The sequence below is a fragment of the Cydia strobilella genome, chromosome 3, assembly GCF_947568885.1.
Source record: "Cydia strobilella chromosome 3, ilCydStro3.1, whole genome shotgun sequence".
Classification (NCBI taxonomy): Eukaryota; Metazoa; Arthropoda; class Insecta; order Lepidoptera; family Tortricidae; genus Cydia; species Cydia strobilella.
The window spans coordinates 22,947,448-22,966,742 of NC_086043.1; the positions used below are offsets into that span (position 1 = coordinate 22,947,448).

A 19,295-nucleotide genomic window follows, 5' to 3' on the forward strand; every position below is an offset into this window, starting at 1 on the left:
ATTGACTTTAAAAGTTTCTCTTTGAAAACCAAAGATAGATATAACTCCGTAATAGATGGATACAGTCTAAGGAAAAAACGTGCCTCGAGAATCAAGAAAATTTGATTCTCGTTCAGAGGGCGCTACTAGCTTTGGCCTACTGTCGTATAGATGGCGTTGACGGTATCGTTTGTTATTTAACAATTTTAACGCATATCAGTGACAGAACATGGGTCAAAATCATAAAAATAATTAATGCAAATAAAAAAATCATTTATCCATATTTAAATACATTTTATCGTATTTATATAAATCTTCATTTTTAGTTTTAAAGTGTATCGATAGATGGCTGTGAATTTTCTGTGGTTACAAAATTTACTATGACAGTACCGCTCTAGTATAAGTTACTCTATGTCTATACGAAAAACCTGCCAGAGCGTCTATGGTAAGCGACAATCTGGTACCTTTTGCTTGAAAACGACACAATTTTTACTTCAGCCATCTGTAAACATAGGAACAGACAACTAATACGAGTATGAGAGCATTAGCCAAAACAAACCAAAGCAAATATAAAGTCAACAGACTGTTATCTTTGTGTAGTGCGTTGATAACGTCACTCTCAAGTGCAATGAAATTAGGTCACTATGTATAGAGATTTTTACTAAGAACGAAATTGACTTTAAAAGTATCTCTTTGAAAACACATTCGTTTTTGAGATACTATTTGCCATGTGGTTTATCATCAACACTAAAGTTACTAATAATAGACGTTTAAAGCAGGGCTGGGGTCGGAAACCGGTATTTGCTCCATACAAAAATACCGGTATTATTACGTTCTTTTTCGTTCTTTTGTTTATAATTTCATTTTTAATGGGACGTTTTAATAATGCAAAATTGTTTCCTAAATACATGATTCAGTCCTACGTAATGAGCATTAAAAAAAACAAATATTGGGCTATTTCGGGGTTTTAAAAAAATACCGGTTCCGAGCCCTGGTTTAAAGACAAAATTGTTCAAAGTATTCCAAAAATATATATATAGTTACTATGGAACACCCAATTTTTCAGTAGTAAAAAGCGCGAAATTAAAATTTTCTATGGGAGGAGAACCCTTCGCATATAAGTACTTATACAATGCAAGAATATTATATTTTAACACTAGCGACCCGCCCCGGCCTCGCACGGGTTACACCTTTACAAATTATACACTAAAACATTCCTCAAGAATTACTCTATTGATAGGTGAAAACCGCATTAAAATCCGTTGCGTAGTTTTAAAGATTTAAGCATACATAGGGACAGACAGACAGCGGAAAGCGACTTTGTTTTATACTATGTAGCAAAGAGGATATAATAGGAATAGGATAGAGCGGTACTGTCATAGTAAATTTTGTAACCACAGTAAATTCACTGCCATCTATCGACACACTTTAAAACTAAAAATGAAGATTTATAAAAATACGATAAAATGTATTTAAATTTGGATGTGATTTTTTTTATTTGCATTAATTATTTTTATGATTTTTACCCATGTTCTTTCACTGATATGCGTTAAAATTGTTTAATAACAAACGAAACCGTCAACGCCCTCTATACGAGAGTAGGCCAAAGGTAGTGACGCCATCTGATCGAGAATCAAATTTTCGTGATTTTCGAGGCACGTTTTTTCCTTAGACTGTATCCATCTATTACGGAGTTATATATATCTTTGTATGTAGTAATAAATATTTTTAATAATTCTTGTATCCACTTTTATAAATAAGTGGTCATACACATTCGTCTCATTACAACTTTAAAGTGTACAACTTAACTTAGGACAAGACTATAATTCGGATTAACACAATAAAACCTAATTAGCGAGCGTACGCGTAATTAAGAAGAACGTCTGTTTATTTCTTGCGAGAAAATACCGGGAAAACGGAGGCCCGGTGGCACATAATTAACATTGCTGGATTAACCGGGGATTTAGGATTAACTGACAGGTTTGCAACTTTTCAGTTCGTCACTGTGACGATTAATGCTTGATTAGGCGCGGAATTAAGTGGATTAAATAATTGGCCAGAGCGGAGTGACCTGAAAGATGTTTACCTACTTTTAAAGATTATTTTGTTAAATGGCAATGTTATTCCTACATGCCAACATTTTTTTTCCAATTTCGTTTCTCTTAGAAGTCAATCAAACCTTTAACCTTATTTTCATATCATTAATTAGGGGTCAAAATTCAAAAAATCTTTCTTAGTAGCTTTATAACTTGTTTCATCCCTTGTGTCCAGTACCCAAAATTGTTTAATTGTATTTTATTGTGTAATTTAGTGTATTTGTAGTTTTCGCTTTTCATGTTGAGCATACATGCTTTGGGTAGCATTCCCGACCAAAACCTGTACTTAAAACAATATTTCGTGTAATAAATATTATCTGTTTTGTGTGCTTACTAAATAAAACAAGTTAAAAATACAGTCCAATCCATTTTCTCAAAAGTATCTCAACTGATAGATGTACCTAAATATAGTTTAAATTAATTAATTTTTGGAGTTGAAACTCTAGGTCCATGGGGTCCCAGCGCGCATAAGTTGTTTGCAGAAATCGCGAAGCGTCTGGTTGACGTAACTGGTGACCGAAGAGCTGGCGGCTTTCTCGCACAACGTATCAGCATTGCGATACAGCGGGGAAATGCCGCCAGCATCCTTGGTACAATGCCTCAAGGGCCTATTTTAGATTTAAGCTAGTTATTAATTTCGTTTACGTAGTACCACTGTATATATCTTGTATGTAAATAAATGTATATAAGATTTATTTTACTAGATTTTGTTATAAAATTCAACATGTGTCATCCCTGTTAATATTATACACGTTTAAATTATAATAAGATCGCACACTACTAATCATTGAACTCGTAACTAAATTAACTGAATACCACCCACGACGAATCTCAAAATTCTAAATTTGACGGACTGTATTATATTAATTCGCCCGTTTAATGTAGCTTGGCGTAATGAACACATTCCTATGCTGAATACGACAAAGTGAGTTCTTACAAAACAACAACAATTTCATTTGAATAGAAATGGTAGCACTGTTATTAAGCTTGTTGTTCGTTTATAAATGTAAGTATCTAAACCTTAATTTTCATTACACCTCTGGAAGTTAGCATAAGAATTCATATTATACACTTTCCTAAGCAGATTTAGTGTCTCTATATTATAAAGGATTATTTGATAGTCTGGTCAGTTCGATGGCACATTCTTTTATTTATTTTTAATTTGCTGCTCTTTTGTTAAAATATTTTGATGGCCTGACTAGACTAATTGAAAAACTTACACCGCTTTTTATATTGGTATATCTACAAATAAATCAAAGCAAAAATATTTTTATAGACAAAATATAACTCATTCATTACATATGTATAAATTTATGACGAAATCAGTCACTCACTTATTATTTATTATTCATCCCTCCAAATTTGTGGACATTGCGTGCGCCATTTTCCCAATAGGGAAGCGTAAAATAGCCTCTAGATTGTATCTTAATTTTATTTACGCACATGTAATATGCAAGCAAATAAAACTAGCAGCAATTTTATTTAAACTCTATTCAAGGATACTTAGACATATCAACCAACTCTTAAATTAACTTTATTACAAAAAAAATATCAGCTAGGCCGAGACATTCAATAAAGACCTAGACTTAAATTAATTTTATATGACTATAACTTAATGCTACCTTAAAACCCGATCCGGTTACAGTACCGCATGGAGCTTCAATTTATTACAAGTTACATTGTAACATACTAATTCAGTTACATTGTTGTAAGCAACGATCACGATAAATCAGAAGCTGACTACTTCGAACTCTAAAAACCTGTTATTTAATTCAGTTTATTAATGTCAATATACTCCTTGCTTCGTTCTCCTCAGTGCTGAGTTGTGACTTACGTGGAGCTAATTGTTCCGGATGGCAGATTTCCAGGCTTTCCGATCCCTTGCGACTTCTAAGGCATCATGGACTTTGATGGATAGCGATTTGCTAATCAAAAATATCAATACACTGATTTAAACTTTCACGATTTTTACTCATTATTATCCGTCCGTCCGTTAATCCGTCGTTGTAAACAAAAATATCAATATATATCGATTCGATATATATTGGTATTATAAGCTGTCACTATTGTTGTTGGTATGTTGTTATTCGCAGCGCATCTCGCTTGCACCATTGAGTGTATAAATACGAGCGAGATGCCCTGTGCAAGTTATGTCCAATTGGGATATTAAATTAGACATAAATTGTAAGATTCTTTCGGCTTTATAAAAATTGTTTGAAAAGTACTAAGGTTTATTAGTACGGAATACTTAGATAGTCTGGCTAATGAAAGTTGAACCTGAAAAAACGCGGCAATTTCAAAAAATTTGTAGCATTTTTATACTTTTTATGATTTCTAGAATATGAAAATTATAAAAAGTATAAAAGTTATGCAATCCTTGTAACCAAAGAGCCGCCTGCTACAGATTTTTTTAAATTGCCGCTTTTTTTCAGGTTCAATTTTCATAAGCCAGACTCTAGTAAATATGACGATGACAAATAAGCGTAACTCCAACAGTCAAAGCCCTTTTTGTATTTATATATATTTTGATATTTTCTAAAAAAACTTACAATATAATTATCATTAAAACACACTACAAATAACTAATCAAACCCATCGTGTAAACATGTCACTTACATCACAAACCTTTTAACTGCCTAATTAACCATCTTCCGATCGTTTAAACAACCAGTTAACTTATCATCAGTCAAACCGGCCCGGTACTTCGCATTAACGTCTCACAGCCGGCACGCAACGCGCGTCCCGCGCGCCTCGCATTTTCGCGCCAACGCGAATTCAAATTTCGAATTCCATTTCTTTTAAATTTTTAAAAAAGTAAGTTTAGTTAGTTTCCAGCCAGTATTCTTCGTGTGTTTAGTTTTAAGCCAGTTTTATTTTGTTTTGAGGTTATTTTGTGGAGTGAATAGTGTTTTGTGGTATGAGTTTAAACAGGTGGCTGTGACGTTACTGATAATGTAACTTAGCGCATGATAAAGAGTTGCCTATAGCGGAATTAACAATAAAAGCCAATTTGAACAGTGGTAAGAAGTGTTTCGTGAATAGGACTAGTGATTTGTCTGTTGACTACATTTTAACGGTTGTTTTGACGTTTAGGTATGTTTACTGTTTTGTCTGGGAGATCTATACTTATTAATAACGCTGAAATGACAATGCATATGAGTAATATTTTCTTTACCAATGACTTGCTGAAAAGGTGGAATTTCAGCATTGTCTTACGTAAAATTGTTGTGTCAAAAACATAACGCAGTGTTTTTCTTACACAAAATAGTCTGAGAACCCAACAAAAACATGTATACTGTCAACTTTTTTTTTAATGAAAGGAGGCAAACGAGCAGACGGATCACCTGATGGTAAGCTATTACCGCCGCCCATGGACACCCGCAACACCAGAGGGGTTGTAAGTGCGTTGCCGGCCTTTAAGATGGGAGTTCATTCCACAGTTTAACTATTTTGTTTACAACTATTTTGTTTATTAGGAACCCCGATATTTTTGAAGGTTTTCTTCCGTTTCCTTTTTGGCTTTAGATATGACTAGGGGAGGACACCTGTTGTGGGGCGACACGTTAGTCTAATCAATAAGGACATTGGTTCCAACTAAGTATGATTTACCCCAGTAAGTATTTTTTCTTAAACGAGTATTGCGAGTTGATGTTTTTTGGTATATTTCTTTTTTTTTGCAAAAATTCAAGCTGAATTGTTGTTATAGGTATAGATAATCTTCTCAAATGCCTACACTACTATACTATTATAATTTATATGTATGTTAGTCTATAAAAGGTATATGTAATATGGGCCTTGTTGCCTTTTTTTTTTTTTTATTATAAACTGATCGGCAATTGGCCCTAGTCACACCTGATGGAAAGAGATTTCATTACGTAGGTACTTACTTACAAATGAATATTAATACCAAAGATAGATATAACTCCGTAATAGATGGATACAGTCTAAGGAAAAAACGTGCCTCGAAAATCAAGAAAATTTGATTCTCGATCAGATGGCGCCACTAGTTTTGGCCTACTCTCGTATAGAGGGCGTTGACGGTTTCGTTTGTTATTTATAATTTTAACGCATATCAGTGAAAGAACATGGGTCAAAAAAATCATATAAAAATAAATAATGCAAATGAAAAAATCATTTATCCATATTTAAATACATTTGTTAAATTTTTACAATTATTTATAAATCTTCATTTTTAGTTTTAAAGTATGTCGATAGATGTCAGTGAATTTACAGCGGTTACAAAATTTACTATGACAGTACCGCTCTCATCATCATTCGCTTGCCCTTGTCCCATTCACTTGGGGTCGGCGCAGCATGTCTTTTTCTTCCATACATCTCTGTCACCCGTCATCTCATCATTCACTTGCGTTAGTTTCATATCATCTTTCACACAGTCCATCCACCTTTTCCTCGGTTTTCCTCTCCTCGTACTTCCCTCCACATTCATTCTTAATACCTTTCTCGTCACATGACTTTCATCCCTCCGCATCACATGCCCGTACCATGCTAGGCGATTTGCCCTTACTTTTTCTGTTATGGGTGCAACTTTCAGGCTTCCTCTTATATACTCATTCCTTATCCTATCCATTCTCGTCACGCCACACATCCACCTTAACATTCTCATCTCCGCTACATGCAATCTCTTTTCATCCTTCACCTTTAGGGCCCAACACTCTGATCCATACATGACGACAGGTCTTATGATCGTTTTATAAATTTTACCCTACAACCGAAGGGGCATACGGGCGTCACAAATGGTTCCCGTAACCTGTCGCCATTTCATCCATCCTGTGCTAATCCGGTTTTTCACGTCGCGGTCAATATCGCCATCGCACTGTACGAGCGAACCGAGGTACTTGAAGTCGGAGCAGACCGGCAATGTAACGCTATCGAGTTCTATGGCAGCAAAACTGGAGAGACCGCCAAAATCGCAGAACATGTGTTCTGTTTTAGATCTGCTGATCTTTAGGCCAACATTCTCCAATTTTTGCCGCCATTTCTCAAGTCTGCTCTGCACCTCTAGTTCGTTTTCACCTACAAGCACAATGTCATCAGCAAACAGCATACACCAAGGTGCCTCCTCCTGTATGTCCGATGACAGTGCGTCCATAACTAGCAGGAAGAGGTAAGGGCTTAAAGCCGATCCCTGGTGCAAGCCTACTGTGACACTGAACCTGTCGGTGGTGCCAGCTGCTGACCGGACGCGTGTACAACATCGGTTGTACATTGACCGGATTAGCTCCACATACTTCCCAGGCACGCATTTCTCTTTCAGAGCCCACCACAAAACCTCTCGGGGTACTCGATCGTATGCTTTTTCGAGGTCAACAAACACCATATGCAGGTTCTTTTTAGCATGTCTGTATTTTTCGCACATTTGGCGAAGTGCAAAAATGGCGTCTGTTGTACCTCTCCCCGGCATAAACCCGAACTGGTTTTGTGTTATATCACTCTCATCTCTCAGGCGTCTCTCTATCACTTTTTCCCATATTTTCATGCTATGTGACATGAGCTTTATTCCTCTATAGTTGTTGCATTCCTGTACATCCCCTTTGTTTTTAAAAATGGGCACCAGCAAACTGTCACACCATTCGTCGGGGATTGTTTCTTCATGCAACAACTTATTGAAGAATAAAGTCAGCCACATACATCCATCCTCACGCAATAACTTCCATACCTCTCCTGGTATATCATCTGGTCCTACAGATTTTCCATTTTTCATACTTCTCACAGCCGTTCTTACTTCATCCATACATATTTCTTTCACTGCACCCATATTTATCAGCCTGTGCTCTAGCACCCTGCCCCATTCATTTTCTTCATTCATCAACCTTTCGAAGACAGTACCGCTCTATCTTATTATATTCTCTTTGTTGATACCTAATGAATAGGTAAGTATTTTCAGTTTAAATTATTGTTTCTTTTCTCTGAGACATAAGTATATAATTATATATATCAGTATGTATATAAGTATATATTTTTTTAAACATTTACGTACTTATATTAAATAAATAAATAATAAATATTATAGGACGTTCTTACACAGATAAGCCCAAGGAGGCTTGTGTTATGGGTACTCAGACAACGATATATATAATATATAAATACTTAAAACCGGTCGTCAAAATTATTATATATTGCAAGTAAATACATACATACATATAATCACGCCTATTTCCCGGAGGGGTAGGCAGAGACCACGGATTTCCACTTGCTACAATCCTGACATACCTCTTTCGCTTCCTTCACTTTCATAACATTCCTCATACACGCTCGCCGGTTTAGGGTGCTCTTGACCTGGCCTTTCTTCAGGATTTCCCCAAGTAAATAGCTTGATATTGCCAATATATATTAGTTATCTTGCCAATCCAGTAGTTATATTCCTCTAGGTCCTATGTATATCTACATACAACTATTTCCATGTGATAAAAATAGAGGCAAATAGTTTGTTTTACTCTTAATATTAAAATACGTTTTCCAAGTTGTACCTACAAAGTAAACCGGTAAAAATTACACTACCTTATTGACGTCAAAACAAAGTGAAAATATTCTACCAGTATCTAATAATGTGATAATTACTTCAGTACAAACGAGTGTGGGCTAATGAGCCAATTTTAGAATAGAATAGAATAGAATAGAATAGAATAGAAATAATTTATTCGTTAGCACACACAAATAGAAAATTATACAAAACAGAGAAACATAAATAAAAAGAAAAAGTGCCACGAAATGGTCTCACCTCAGCATGTTGCTGGCGACTTCCAGCGCTGATCTTCCGGTGAGACCATTCGGTGAAACAATCACGACAGGTAACAAGAAAAACAACAAAATTAAGGCGGTTCCCTGAGCCAGAAGGCGAAAAATCTCCTTATATGATCCTGTTTTCCTAAGAGGCGTTGATATTCGTAGACGTGGAAAAAATATATGTAGTTCTTGACCATATTATCTTTAATATCATAGCTTCCGATACACGAATTATGACACTTCGCTCGATACAATTAATTCCCAAAGTAACCTCGAACTCGGACTTTTAATCCAACTTTACTTGGTTATTTATTATGTGATATTATAAACAAAAAAAGAAGAAAAAAACAATCTTAACTTAAATAATAATTTCATAGCTTTCGAATTTCGATACTGTAGGATAACGTTTTTAAAATAAATAAAAATCGACAAAATTCGATCAAAATTGACACTTGGCGCGTATGATCTTTCCCGTTCTTTCTTGCGAAATGTGACAGAGACAGCGGCAAACCGATGGAACGGCCTTAATATATAATATAACATACAAAAGACAGAGACAGAGATAAGTTAAAAATACATATTACAATAAACGCTATCACCACGTACAGCTGTTATATCCGGCCGACTTATTTTACCAATAAGGGCAAGCTATATATTATATGTCACCGGATAGGTTATTCTAACTTGTAAAACTTTTACTATGGCAGGTAGTCCCAAATCTTTGTGTGAAAAAAGTTGTGTGAGTTGAAACATGACTATATAGTTTTTTTCGATACTAAGTTTCTGTGTCGCAGATCATGAAGGTTTTTTTATTGTTGACGATTTAGTGTCATGATATTTTAGTTTTTTATTAGTTTTCTTATGTTTTTTTTAAAACAGATTTGACAAGTCTCGCCGTACAAAAAAATGGAGTTTATAAAAAACCTTTCCGATGATATGTCGCCTATTTTTGATTAATTCATGAGCCAGTGTCACTCACTGAGCAACTTTAACTATGAAATTTGGTTGTTTCATACATTTTAACTGGTCCATTTTCTATGGGAGGGTAATTTTTTTTTCCCGATTTCGTGGTTGGTCCCATAGTAAAAGTTGGTCAGTATAATCCCAAAACCTCCCTGACAACGGGAATGCACTTATTATTTAGCCACCGTGTGTACATTTAAATTGTCTGCGCTTGCGCAACGAGTCAAAATACTGCAAATATAGTAATTACGACGAGGTCAAAGTTTCAGACTAGTGATAAGTTTCACGGAAATAGCTAGTGCGTGCGCGGTCACGTTCGCACGCGTGACATATTGATGAAGTTATTACAAATATGTGGTGGTTTCTATAAAAAGGGACCTTATTGTCGATGGCGCTTATGCCATTATAAACGATGCTCCCATATAAATACAATGCCGCGCGACGCTGTGCGGCGTAAGCGCCATCGACAATAAGTTCCCTTTTCATAGAGAATGCCCCATATTCGGTTTCGATTGTCGAAATAAGAATTGTACACATTTGGATTGTATGGTACAGACATCAGATATATCAGGGCGGCCAAGGTGTTCACAAACATCTGAACACGCATGCGTGTACAGTCTGCCTGCACCTGCAATAATATGTTACACAACGAAGGCCGCAAAAATATCTGACACTATCTTATTTGTAGAGCCATAAGAGCGTATCATATACAGGATGAAATTTTAACCACCGTTCATACTCTGCATAGTAGGTTAAAATTTCATCCTGTATTTTTGCGGCATTCGAAGAGTATATTATTGTAGGTGACTGTACCTGTACAGTTATTTTTAACCAATTTGGGTACCTTAATTTTTAAACAAATCTGCTTTTAAATCGCTTTTTTTTTCACCCCCAAATTGGTCCACTTTATAATCTCCACCCCATTTTTTACACCCTTAAGGGATAATTTCGGGGATTAAAAATTATTCTATATCCTTCCCCACAACTCAAACTATCCCCATACCAATTTTCACCTAAAACGGTTATTGATTCCCCATACAAATTTCCACCCCCCTTTTCAACCCCTTGAGGGATGAGTTCTGGGATGAAAAGTATATTTTGTCCTTCCCCGTGGCTCAAACTATCTGTATAGTGTATACAAACTATCATGTACCAAATTTTAACTAAATCGGTTCCGCGGTTTAAGCGTGAAGAGATAACAGACAGCCAAACAGACACATTTTCGCATTTATAAGTTATAAATGCGAAAATGTGTCTGTTTGGCTGTCTGTTATATATGTACTATTATTTATTCTGTGCCTTGACTTCAACGGGACTTGAACCTGCGACCTACAGCTTTGCTGAAACCATTCGCTGTCATACATATTTTGCATGTTTCTATTTGGCCATCATATCACGACGTGTCATTAAATCAAGTCGAAACGAGCCGCAGATGTGTTACAGACTTAATACGCTTGAGCGATTTACTTGCCATATTAATAAACTTGCATTACAAGTAAAAATACTTTGAATTTTAAGACCACTTAAGGATCAGGAAGTTATGTTTTTAACTTTTTAGGTTAAATACACGCGGATGTATGTCGCTTATAAAATACCGGTTTTATGTTGCAAGATATTTAAGTATATTATAACTTAATATCTTAAGTGATATGTACTAGCCATTTACTGTAATATGGGGCATTTTCTATACAATACACAATTTACAACTATATAAATGTAAAAAAATATTAACCGAGTGGCTTAAAATACTTAACTACGAGGAGACAGAGGCTCTGATATTTTAAATTAAGTTGATATTAACTCAAACTCTAAAGTACCTACTTATCAGTTTTAATATAATAAGTAAGAAAATATGACATTTTACATTTTACAGTACCTATTGTATAAGAAAATACCTATTGTGTAAGAAAAGTACGATACATAGTTCTATGCTTTACAGTACCTATATATAAGAAGTGCCGATTAGTACATCACCTCACCACCTGCACTCACACGATCTCATACACCTACACACACACATACACACATACACACACACACACACACACACACACACACACACACACACACACACACACACACACACACACACACACACACACACACACACACACACACACACACACACACACACACACACACACACACACACACACACACACACACACACACACACACACACACACACACACACACACACACACACACACACACATATATATATATATATACACATTTAATGTAGATAAAATTGTATTAGCTTAAGTTTTCTTTCTGCTTTTGTTAAACTAAAAATTACTTGTTGCTACGGAGGAGCGGGGCTTCCTGATACAGGTATAATATACTTAAAAGGAAGTCCCAACCTACTACCTTGTAATGTAACATTTTATTAATGAAATAAAATATTTTCATTTTCATTTTCATTTTTTCATTCTATGAAAAGGGACCTTATTGTCGATGGCGCTTACGCCGCACAGCGTCGCGCGGCATTGTATTTATTTCGGAGCATCGTTTATAATGGCGTGGCATCGTTTAAAATACCACATATAGTGTAGATAAAAGCAAGGATTTAAGAGTCCCGCGATCCTAGTTGCCACCATACAATGAGCGAGTTGAAGTTTTTTAAGTATGTAAAATTTCTACTCGCTCCAATTTTGTTCATTCATTCATCCATTCCTTTATTTTTTCGATAACAATATTAAATTGTGTTTAAAGAATCTTAATCTAGGCACATGCATACAGAAAATATAACAAAAACATCATCATAACTTCCAATTAAAGATAAATAGTAAATAGTAAAACATTGTCAAATCAGAACACACCACCGCAAATAGGTGAACATAGTCCCAAACGTGAACAAAAAACTCGGCCAAGTGCGAGTCGGACTCGCGCACGAAGGGTTCCGTACAATTACGCAAAAAACGGCAAAAAAATTGCTTGTATGGGAGCCCCACTCAAATATTTATTTTATTCTGTTTTTATTATTTTTTGTTACAGCGGCAACATAAATACATCGTCTGCGAAAATTTCAACTGTCTAAGCTATCACGGTTCATGAGATACAATACAACCTGGTGAGAGACTGACAGACAGACAGCGGAGTCTTAGTAATAGGGTCCCGTTATTACCCTTTGGGTACGGAACCCTAAAAATTGTATTACAATTTGTAGCAACGAAAACTACATAATACCAGTACCTCTAATGTAAATTTCGTTCGATATCGTTACGTGACGTACGCGATTGCGTTAAGTGTCATTTTGTATGGGGTTTTGAGTTTCCAAAACGTCCCGCTTGGCGCGCTGTTCAAAATCCCATACAAAAATAGAAATTCAAGAATTTTGTTTTGAAATGAAAGCGTTACTCCGATTGTATGGCGGCGGCTAGGATCGCGTGACTCCTAAACATTGTTTTCTATTCTTACATTGAAACGGTTTGTTTAATTGGGGCATTTTCTATGAAAAGGGACCTTATTGTTGATGGCGCTTACGCCGCACAGCGTTGCGCGGCATTGTATTTTTATCGGAGCATCGTTAATAATGGATAATGGCGTAAGCGTCATCGACAATAAGGTCCCTTTTTATAGAAAATACCACAATTTTTGTTAGAAACTTTGCACATAATACCTTAAACCACAAGGTCGTACAAAGCAAACTAAACCACAGCTAGTCAGTAAACTATCCTTATCAGTACCCCTTGTGTAAATTTAATTCGATATCGTGACGCGACGTACGCGTTTGCGTTAAGTGTCATTTTGTATGGGATTTTGAGTTTCTAAAGCGTCCCGCTTGGCGGGCTGTTCAAAATCCCATACATAAATAGACATAACGCAAACGCGAACGCTCGTCACGCTATATAATGAAATTGGGGCATTTTCTATGATAAAGCAAAGATATAACTCCGTAATAGATGGATACAGTCTAAGGAAAAAACGTGCCTCGAAAATCAAGAAAATTTGATTCTCGTTCAGAGGGCGCTACTAGTTTTGGCCTACAATCGTATAGATGGCGTTGACGGTTTCGTTTGTTATTTAACAATTTTAACGCATACCAGTGAAAGAACATGGGTCAAAATCATAAAAATAATTAATGCAAATAAAAAAATTCATTTATCTGTAATTAAATACAATCTATCGTATTTTTATAAATCTTCATTTTTAGTTTTAAAGTGTGTCGACAGATGGCAGTGAATTTACTGGGGTTACAAAATTTACTATGACAGTACCGCTCTAGTATAAGTTACTCTATGGATAAAGGGACCTTATTGTCGATGGCGCTTACGCCGCACAGCGTCGCGCGTCATTGTATTTATTTCGGAACATCGATAAGGTCCCTTTTTATAGAAAATACCACAAATTACACTTGGGGTTGTGAACCGCCAGTTTTACGAGTAACCGGTCAATTTGAACAACGTGATACGATAGATACGAGAACAATACGAGATCTGGATACAATATAGTTTTTCTCAAAAATGGACGGCAAAGTCGACGTTGCCGGTTAAAGAGTGGGTCGCGAAGTGCGTTGTTTATGGTCGGTCAAAAAATTAAAAAGTTAAAAACATTGCAGTCTCGATTTCGGGACTGCAATGTTGCATACAAATTCCATTATTTGTCGAGTTCCAAACTTTTTAAAAGTTGAAGTGGCCATATCAAATGCAGGCATAGGTCCATTAAACAGCCAAACAGATGATCAGTACTTATAATTATAATGTTGGCACCGCGTCTATTCAGGTGTCTCAAATAGGTTGGCGTATTTTCAGCAGAAAAATACACTTCTATTTTTAATTAAAAAATAAAACGGCGGCAAAGCAAATCTTATTACTTTTTTCTGTGAAAATATATACATAAGAACGTTGCTTCTGTAAAATATTTCTATTATATTTGTATTTATTGCGCCATTTTTGAGAAAAGCACTATATATGACTCGGCTGGAAGGCTACTTGCTGGCTTCGGATTCAATTAAACGGACTCCCAAGGTCGTCCGTTTAAAACGAATCCTCAGCTAGCAAGTAGCTACTTCCGAACCTCGACAATAATGTACTATAGTTCTCAACTAGTTATCTTTTGCCGTTCGATTCGAGAAACCAATTGTCATTACACGCTACAATTATTGTGACGTTTTGGGATATACATTAGATATCCATCGGATGTCTAAGTAAATATCTTAAGCAAATCTTAAAGAGATCGTTCAAGAGGACATTCGGAATCGCGGAAATGTCAAATTTGACATCTTATCGTTTCTGTTTCATATCTAGTTGATATGAAATTAATTAATTTAATTTAAATTAATTTCATCATTGTTCCAATTGGCCCGTAAGTTAAGGTGGTTCCCTGAGCCAGAAGGCGAAAAATCTCCTTATATGATCCTGTTTTTCTAAGAGGCGTTGATATTCGTAGACGTGGAAAAAATATATGTAGTTCTTGACTATATTATCTTTAATATCATAGCTTCCGATACACGAATTATGACACTTCGCTCGATACAATTAATTCCCAAAGTAACCTCTAACTCGGACTTTTAATCCAACTTTACTCGGTTATTTATTATGTGATACTATAAACAAAAAAAGAAGAAAAAAACAATCTTAACTTACATAGTAATTTCATAGCTTTCGAATTTCGATATTGTAGGGTAACGTTTTTAAAATAAATAAAAATCGACAAAATTCGATCAAAATTGACACTTGGCGCGCATGATCTTTCCCGTTCTTTCTTGCGAAATGTGACAGAGACAGCGGCAAACCGATGGAACGGCCTTAACTATTACTCGATAACGTGACACGAATTACAACAAGTTACAACTAATATACTTACGACGACCGGGGGCAAGGCCGTTTAATATTACGTCAGTGTTAGAGCATCAATCCGCAAGACTTTTTTACTCCCATCCGTACTCGTCTTGCTCATGCAAAGAAAAAAGTCGCGCAAATTGATGCCTGGGTGCTTAGCCAAGATGACATAATCGTTGAGAGAAAAAGCCAGTCGAAACTTAAATAATGTATGTAAATAGTCACATGACTTTTCGTGGCATCTGTCTTCCCGTTACATTTTAAGGGTTCCGTACCCAAAGGGTAAAGACCGGATCCTATTACTAAGTACAGTCAACAATAAAATCATACGTATAAACATGAACAATTAAACTCTTAACGAAATTTGCAAAAAAATTTTTATTATACTACGTTGGTGGCAAACAAGCATACGGCCCGCCTGATGTTAAGCAGTCTCCTCCTCCTTAAATTAATCAATCTTAGCAAAATTTCGCCTTTGTACCTAAATTTATATGAATTTCATGTTAACATTTTTTTTTGTACAATAAAGTGATTTATACTACACTACTACTACTAAATTTGTTGCAAAAATGCTTGATTTGTAGATACCTACATTACACGTCTTCCAACTGTGATGAATTGTGACGTTTTCAATCAAAAGGTACCAGCACATTGTCGCTTACCATAAGTACGAAAATTTCTTGTATCTCTATACGAAAAACCTGCCAGAGCGTCTTTATGGCAAGCGACACTCTGGTACCTTTTGCTTGAAAACTACACAATTAATTTTCCCAAAAAGGTTATAAAAAGTATAAAATTAATAAGCATACCTCGCTTGTGTATCGGAAATGAATAGTCAAATGGATGAGCAATCATTATTTAATCTATACTCATCTATCGTGACTTAATGAAGGATAAACTTTAAATTGAGGATATCGTGAGGGAAATCATGATTGCGTACCATCACTTGAACAATACGTCTATTCATTATAAGGTTTTATGCAAGGATATAAGTTTCTCTTTACTATTTTGTTACCCTTATTTCCTTTCCAGGTAGCATTTGTACGTCATTATGACGTCAGCGACGTCTTTATGGCGTCATAATGACGTAATTGTTACGTCATTATGACGTCGCTGACGTCACTTTGCTACTTGGGCTTGTACTTACTTGGTTGACGTGATGATCCAAAATGAGTCTCGCCGGTCAATTCGAACAACGTGATCATTACTAGATACGAGATCTAATAGATACGTTATAGTTTAGTTCTCAACTAGTTATCTTTTGCAGTTCGATTCGAAAAACCAATTGTCATTTCACACTACAATTATTGTGACGTTTTGGGATATCCATCGGATATCTTAAGCAAATCTTAAAATTAAATTAAATTAAATTAAATTAAATTGTCATTTATTTCAGGCCTAATACATCCATATGTGTTAGTAACTTACATAGCTAATAAAAATAATGTTAGTGCTATTACAAAACAAATTAACATGCAAATTAACTAATGACTAGGAGCTAACTTAGAACTAGGACACACCGGAGAAAAGAGAAGAGATCGTTCAAGAGGACATTCGGAATCGCGGTAATGCCAAATTTGACATGACTTTCTTAAATATCTCGTTATCGTTTCTGTTTCATATCTAGTTGATATCTACATCGTTGTTCGAATTGGCCCGTTGGCTTCCAATACAAGAGTAAGTACGCCATTTCCTTCTTGTATTCTCTCCTAATATTTTGTATGTATTAATAACGAGGGAAGGCCTTTGCCCAGCAGTGGGACACCAATGTAGGCTAATAAAAAAATAAAAATTGAAAGTTAGTTAGTTAGTTTTGCTGGGCATTTTCCGCAACTCGACATCCAATGTGCCTATTTTGCGTGAAACGAGGTAGCGCTACTCTAACCACCCCAGCTCCTCCACGAAGCCTAGAAAGGTCTTCAGGTTGCTAGTTGCTTCCTTTAGTGTGCATGGATTCCCTAGGTATTTGCTCCTATATACTTCTACCTGTTTACAGTCTAGGAGAATGTTTTGTTGTTTCTTCTTGAAAAGTACTCTGTTTATCTGTATGATAGATACCCTCTTCACGCTTTAACCGCTTAATAAAATTTGATTTAGGGATAGCTTGAGCCCCAGAGATGATCATTACTTTTCCCAGGTAGCAAAGTGACGTCAGCGACGTCATAATGTTGTAATAATGACGTCATAAAGACGTCGCTGACGTCATAATGACGTATAAATGCTACCTGGGTTATTACGGACCGAGGATAACTTTCATTACGGAAACCAAGTGGTCTCGATATTTTTATGATGCGAATCGAATTACCTTGTGTGCCTTGTTACTATAGGGCAAAAAGTTGTTTTTAGGGTTCCGTGCCCAAAGGGTAAAAACGGGACCCTATGACTGAGACCACTGTCCGTCTGTCTGTCTCCAGGCTGTATCTAGTTAAAAATTTCACAGATGTATCTGTTGCCGCTATAACAACAACCCTTGGTGGGCGATTTCGACTCGCACTTATCCGTTTTTTTTCTCAATTTAAGTTGTTAATGTTAAAGAAATCTACTTGTAAGGTCAATATCGACTTAAAATACAGGTTTTTTTTTATGGCAATTCGTTCTCCTTGTACTTTGCACAGACTATTATGGCATATCGTCGCTATACTTACCCAACCTCATATCTGCAACAATCATTTGATGGAAATGTCGCTTTTCTTTCATTCGGAATACGGGTGTTTTTGTCATCAAATGAGTGTTGCAGATATAAGGTTGAGTAAGTATAGCGGGGATATAGGTTAGGTACCTATTAAGTCAATTTTATTTTGAGAAGAATATATCTTATGTCAACGACATAATGCACATTATACAGTTGAATACTGGTATTGTTTTTGCCAGTTTTTCGGCATTGACGTCATAGTTTTTGAAACGTTTATAAAAAAGTGTGAATGTAAGAAAAAAGCGAATGTTTCCGTGACATTTTGTTGACATTTATTTACATTTTGCTGTGAGAGCGCTGGTGGCCTAGCGGTAAGAGCGTGCGACTTGCAATCCGGAGGTCGCGGGTTCAAACCCCGGCTCGTACCGATGAGTTTTTCGGAACTTATGTACGAAATATCATTTGATATTTACCAGTCGCTTTTCGGTGAAGGAAAACATCGTGAGGAAACCGGACTAATCCCGACAAGGCCTAGTTTTCCCCCCTGGGTTGGACGGTCAGATGGCAGTCGCTTTCGTAAAAACTAGTGCCTACGCCAATTCTTGGGATTAGTTGCCAAGCGGACCCCAGGCTCCCATGGAGCCGTGGCAAAATGCCGGGACAGCGCGAGGAAGATGAAGATGATGATATTTACATTTTGCTGTAGAGAATTGTACCTATATATTTAAATCTTTTCTTTAACTTATGAAAATGCTTTTATTTACTGATGTGTGTTCGGAAAATTTCCAAAATTGAGAAATTTTCACATTGCTAAAATGCGGAAGCTTCTCATATTTTGTACGGGAATCGAAATCCGTTTTCAAGATATCTAAATTCGTCTTTTTTGGAAAACATAAAAATCTACACGCTCTTAAAGGACATGTTTTAGCGAGTAATCTAAGTAATCTAAACACCTTTCTCTGTAATCGCACTTAGACTATCGTGAGACATATTTCAAAATATTTATCAGTACGGTTTTTACTCACTATTATTTTTAGTCGCTTTTGGCGACATGTTTCGGATTCTTTGGGAACGACGCACAACCGCCGCGGACACTCG

At 36.1% G+C, this 19,295-nt stretch overlaps 1 protein-coding gene across 6 annotated transcripts in view; it reads left to right on the plus strand.

Annotated features, from left to right (window-relative positions):
• Window positions 1-19,295, plus strand: part of LOC134756134 (uncharacterized) — a 142,654-nt gene that overhangs the window by 80,053 nt on the left and 43,306 nt on the right. The gene's annotated exons all lie outside the window — the stretch shown is intronic.